This window comes from Rhipicephalus sanguineus, chromosome 8 (assembly GCF_013339695.2).
Source record: "Rhipicephalus sanguineus isolate Rsan-2018 chromosome 8, BIME_Rsan_1.4, whole genome shotgun sequence".
Lineage (NCBI taxonomy): Eukaryota > Metazoa > Arthropoda > Arachnida > Ixodida > Ixodidae > Rhipicephalus > Rhipicephalus sanguineus.
In genome coordinates, this window is record NC_051183.1 from 1,897,727 (window position 1) to 1,903,783 (window position 6,057).

Consider the following 6,057-nt stretch of genomic DNA (forward strand, 5'->3'; position numbering starts at 1 on the left):
CGTTTCCTGCGCACGACGACGGCACCCAGGCGGCGTGCTTCCCACGTGATCGACGGCTTCACGTTCGTCTGCGCAGCGCTGGCCGCGAAAGCACTTTGTGTAAATTACCGTGCCCTAAATTGTACCAATAACTGCAAGAACTACGCACCTGAAACAAAGTTTTTGATTTTTCCGCCGTGACCACGCTTCAGAAACACGCGGGAACGCTGCATTAGTCTACGCCGCGTAAAGGAAGTGATCCTGCGGGCACGTTTATGAAGTAGTACATGTAGCTAGTTCGCTGTGAATTTACGCCCCACGCAAGTATTTTGACACTGCTGACGGAACCAAGTGGCAGCCGGCAATGTGATCTCGAGTCTGCAGTATACATTTCTTTGGTGAAAAGCCATCGACAGATCCAGTAATTTTCCTTCGTACGGTGGAAAAACAGCATGCTGTTTTTGCACCGTGAGCACCTTAGTAGCACTAAACGTTAACACAACGTTGCCGCAGCATTGAGAAAGTTGCTTCAACGTTGTGGCAACGTTGCGTGCTACTAGGGGCAGTTCGTCTAGCGGCGCAGTTCGCAGGCTGCGCACTTCGTAAGCAGGAACAGTTAGGAAGAAACCCCTCATGCCTGGAAAAATGCGTCGCGGACCGCGAGAATTTTTAAATTTATTCCCCTTGTACTGCCGCTGTCCTTACTAACATGTGCGTGCAAGCAAAGCCGCGCTACGTGACAGCTATGATATCACGTACAAAGCTAGCACGTGGCAAAGTTACTCAATGGCGGCCCGAGCAATGTCTACGAACGAAGCTGAACTACAGCACGGAGAATTTCGTGGAACTGCCGCGCATTACTAAATGCAACACGTGCTGTTCGGCGTTGCGCGCATCGCAAGGGGTTGTCTAACACACGTCAGACAGAAAAAAAATGACATCGTTGACTCAACAATAAGCAGGCAAAATGACAAGAAAGAATGCATACAAGTATCTATGGTGACGGCCTACATGCATCGAGGTTTACGCTGGCCAGCCGCACGACTCGCCTTTCAAAACACTCCTACGCACGTCCATGCTTTTTCTCACAGCGAAAAGCTGATTGAGTCCGTATAATTTGTGGCGTTGGCGGCGCATTGGTGCATTATGGTGCAGTGGACTGTTGCGCCACCTGTAGGTCAGGGGCGTAGCCACGTTAGGGCACACCGGGCCCGTGCCCCCCCCCCCCCCCCGATTTTTTTTTTTTTTTGCCATAGCATACAGAGCAGAAAACGACACTCGACCACATCTGCCTGCTCATCTCCACTACAGATCAAGGAGGTGCCCCCCCCAAAAAAAAAATTTCTGCCTACGCCCCTGCTGTAGGCGCTGCACTTTTCCCATAGTTTAGTGTTCATGTAATGTCACTTCCGCCGCTGTCACCGTCTCCCGCCATCCCTGGGTACTTCCCTCGGTACCTACCGCAGTTCACGTGCTGCAGCGCGGGGTGCTGAGGGGTTGTCAGTTGTTGCTGTGCACGATGTTCAAAATTAAGCAGTGCGGTTTTTTGTTATCGCGACTTTGAAAATGCATTTCGCGTTGAGTCGGGCGTCGTTGTCGTCGATCGTCAGCTCTTCACCTTAAACGTGATTGGCGAGCTTTTCTCCTTTTATCAAGTTCGCTTTTCGGAAGTGCCTGTCCAGCTCGGAGATCTTCTTGAAGCCGCGCTGCAGGCGGTACATTGTGAGGCGACGCGAATGTACCGCGACAGCTCTGCACGTCGCTCTGCACGTGCGCGGAGCGAGCGGCGGCGCGGCGTCGAGAACGGAGAACGCTCGTTTCATGCTCCCAGTTTCTATTTTTCTGCCAGCGATGGCGCTGCCTGTCAAGAGCAGCAGCGCCACTAAGCGATGCTTGGGAAGCCTATACCAGACGTGAGGGAAATCGGTCGCAAGTGGTTTAAGACTGGAACTCCGGCCAGGTTTGGGGATGAGAAGGACCGACGCCATTTTCCAATGCTCGGGGAAAACCCCTGACTAGAGTGTACTATATTCTAGTACACTCTACCCTGACTCCCAAATACGATTGATTTCTATGGCGAGGATGGTGGCAGAATCGAGAGCTTATAAAAAATAAATAACGACGAAGGTATAAAGCCCGGAAGGTATCTAAGGGTCGACACTATTCGTTATTTCTTTGATTATGTATAGTTGGAACTTCAGCGCTGCACTGCCACTCGTTAATAGGTGTGCACGCGCAACGAAGCCTGGATGTTGAAGAAGAAGAAATCCCTTCAATTTACTATCTCTAGGTGCACTTACCCTTGGGCACAGCAGCGGGAAAGTATGCGAGGCCATGCAAGATTTCATAGAACAGTCAAAGAGATTTAAACAATAACCACAGTGCAAAAGTTCCATAGTTAACCAGAAGCAAACAGCAAGATTCGATTCTATATTTATGTATTTCTTATTTGATGAAAATAATGCCACCCTCCTTTTTTTTGCCTTTTTTAAAATTATTATTTTCACAAAATTAACTTGTAAAAAATATTTTTGTTAAACAAAATAGAAAATTATTCTCATTACTAGTTTTTTAATAATTTTTTCTAAGCTACCCGATTCTTGGCCAATCCCCCGGAGTGGGTGTGAGCCAGCAGTACAGGATCTACATCTACATCTACAGGCGTCGCCGCCATTCTAAACAACGGGTTCCTCACTCGTCTCTCAGTCAATCCCTCAAGGCGCGCCATTCCCGAAAAAGGAACAACAAACCAAGAGGGTTAGGACGCGAGGGACGACGTGCGGTGAGGTAATCTCGGAAACACTGCACCCCCTGCCCCGTCGAAGGCCATCATGGTGTCGGAGATCGTGACCTCTACCATCGTTGCGCTTTTCGCACTGTCGCTCGCCGTGCTGTATTTTGTCGAGCCCGCCGACGACGCAGTGGCCGCCGAGGTGCTCCTCGGAGACGGGCGAGAGGACGAGGGCTGGCTGCCTCCGATATTCGTCGACTTCAGCCGAGCGTCGGACACACTCACGATTGAGGATCTCATCTCGGAAACGAAGCGGATGGGCGCCCACGGAATCCAGCTCTTTCTGGACATCCCGGAATCCATCAACTGGTTCATGGCTCATGACGAGGTGCTGCCGGGGGCGGGACAGCCTTACGGAAACCTACACCACGGCGTCAGGTTCATGCTGCGCGTCGAAGATCACGGCACCTACGTGGCGAAACGCCTCGCCTATATATGTACCGCAGGTGCCCAGACATGTCCAGACGACTCCTGGTGGTATCTACCAGCCCAACGTTGCTCTTCACTCTGGGAGGCAACAAGGAGAACATCGTGAAGGCACTGGCCTGGCGACCTTGCTCCGTGGCCTACAAGGACGCGAAGTGCACCGTGCGACGCAACGAGAAGCTCGTCTGGCACTTGATGGCGTTGGCCGGTGACTGGCTCTATGCGTGGTTCTTCGAATGGGGTCTGCTGACTCGCGTCTCCATGGCTTCGGCCGTGGTGGTCGACACGAGTCTGGTCAGCAGCCGTTTCGTGCGCCGTTGGAGCAACCGGGGTCTGCATGTCCTGGCGCTGGCGTCGGACGACCCGGGCGAGCAAGAATACCTGCGTGGAGTTCTCCGGGTGCCCATCGTTGCCCACTACAGTAGTTTGCTAGGCCGTGAATAATCTTCACTTTTACGAGCGGCCACCTTCGTTGTTTCGTTGATGCTCGCACTGAACTGAAGCAAGGATAAGTCGGCAGTTAGGGGCGCGAGCTAATAAATTTCCTCTTTACACTCGCCTACATTTTTTTCTCTTTGTAAAATGGAGTAAAGGAATATAGGATGCGGACATAGGCGCACAAAGAGTACTGCAATGCGTGGGGGGGGGGGGGGGGGGGGCAAGTTTCACCGCAGTCTCGGGTGGTCAAACGTAATCCGCAACACGCTGGCGCACGTTATAATCGGATAGTGTTTGGGGCGCGCAAAACCACAGAAGTTAATTTTGATAAAACTTGCACTGATGTAAAATATTCACGGCTTTGTGTCGTGTTAGCACGCAATTTACCGATCACAGTTTTCATGCCCATCGTAAATGTGACTCTCTACGGGGATATGCAAGTTACAGCTTAATTATATTCCTTGACCGATATAGCTTACATAATATTTAAATTGCCAAGTGTCAGCAACGCAGTATTTTAAGCAGATACTATTATAGCGGATGTGTCAGAAACACGCTAGGTTTCTCATGTCCTCGTGTGAAGTTTTCGCCCAGCTAAAACTGTTGCAGTGGCTTAGCTCGGCTATGACAGGATAACGTAGCGTTAGCAAAGGTTCAGCTAATTATTTTTAGCTTTCCTGATTGTCTAGGATTAGCTTTATTATCATGCTTACTGCTGCTCCAATGACACACACACGGTATACGTATTATGTGGCACATGTATATTTATTTGCCAGGCAACTACTTCGGGATCCAGTTAGGTAAGCTTCTCCGCTCTTCTGCGCCGTTGAGCAGCATTTGCGCTCTCCTTCTCCATTGCTATTGGCCTGGTGAGCCACCGATGGCAGCGCTGCGAACGACGCTCCGGTGACGCAAAGGCGGGGATTCGGCTTTTGTCGTCTGCTAGGCTGCGACTAGAACAGCAGCATTTTCGTCTCGCGTCGCACGGCGTTCCTCGTCTACTAGCTGCATTTTCGTCTAATGATAGTTCGTTAGATGGCTGCTAGCATTACTGGAGGTGAAGAAACGTTAACATTTAACGTATCTGCTGTATACACAGAGCCATCGCGGTCATGATCATGCCACCGAGTTCGCAGCGTCACTCAGTGGGCTGTATGGCGTTGAAATAGCTTACGTGAAAGCGCGAACGTCCCGCCAATCGAGTTAGAGAGAGTACGCTGCTTTGGAGAGAAGCGCGATCAATTCCACGGCTTACGTGCAAAAGTTAGCGTTATGTAAACAGACTTGAACGAAAGTTCACCCTCCACTCCCAATTGCAGTAAGTACACAAAACGTTTGCCGACAAAATAAAATCGATAACTTCATCGACCAGCGGGTTATTGCGGACAACAAGCGTAGTTGGGGTGAGTTGGATGCACATTAAAACTTGTTACACGTACTAGAGAGTTTTAGCACTGGGGACCCCAAAGCCACCTGCGTACGCACGCTCTTGCGTTCCTTTGTACTCCCAGCCGCATACACCGAGAATACAAAAGACCGCAAGGCCCGCGCGCCCCCAAGCCCGCGGGAACCCAGCGCTAAAACTCTCTACTATCGCCCCCGAATGAAACGCCAGCAGTGATAGGCGTGGTACAGTTCGCATCCTTATGATTAGAAATAGATACGCGCTTGCGGTTTGCCGCTCATAAGCCAGATTCATGCTTTCGATTGCGCAGTGCTGCCTAATCGGGTGTGCGTGCCTTTCGATGGTGATGACAGGACGGCGCGCATTATACAGTTCCCAATGCTTGGGGAACGCGCTCCGCTGTTCGTGTTTCATTTGCCACCGATAATACAGCTTGATAAACAGTAGGAAAAATTGGCGATTATGTCTAGGAAGAGGAGCAAGAGAGCTCCTCCCCATCATTCTTTTGGCCCATTTGGCTGCTTATTGCTGTTCTTTGCCGCGCTGTAACAAGTATAAAGAGGTTTATTAGCGGCGACGATACTCAACAGCGACAGTCAAGGCGGGGCCGACTCTCAGCGCGAGTTGCGTTCTCTTCGAAAAGAGCCGAAGAGGGCGACCCACTAGAAGGTGTTCGAGAGGACGACCCATTACCAAGTTCGATCGCTTCGCTACAATTACCCCGGGTACGAAAAGGGAGCCACCTGGCGACCTAGCAACTTGTCACTATGAGAGGGTCGTGGTAGGGCTTCAGGCGCTCCACGTTGACAATGTCGCGCCCTCGACGGCGCATGTCCGAAGATGGTTCTATGGGTTCGACCAGGTAGTTGACCGGGGATGTGCGTTCGACGATACGGTAGGGGCCTGCATATTTGGGCAGTAGTTTGGAAGAGAGGCCAGCTGCAGTGGTAGGGACAGAGAGCCAAACGAGCGCTCCAGGGAGGAACGGTGGCGTAGAAGTAGAAGTGGTGGTGTCACC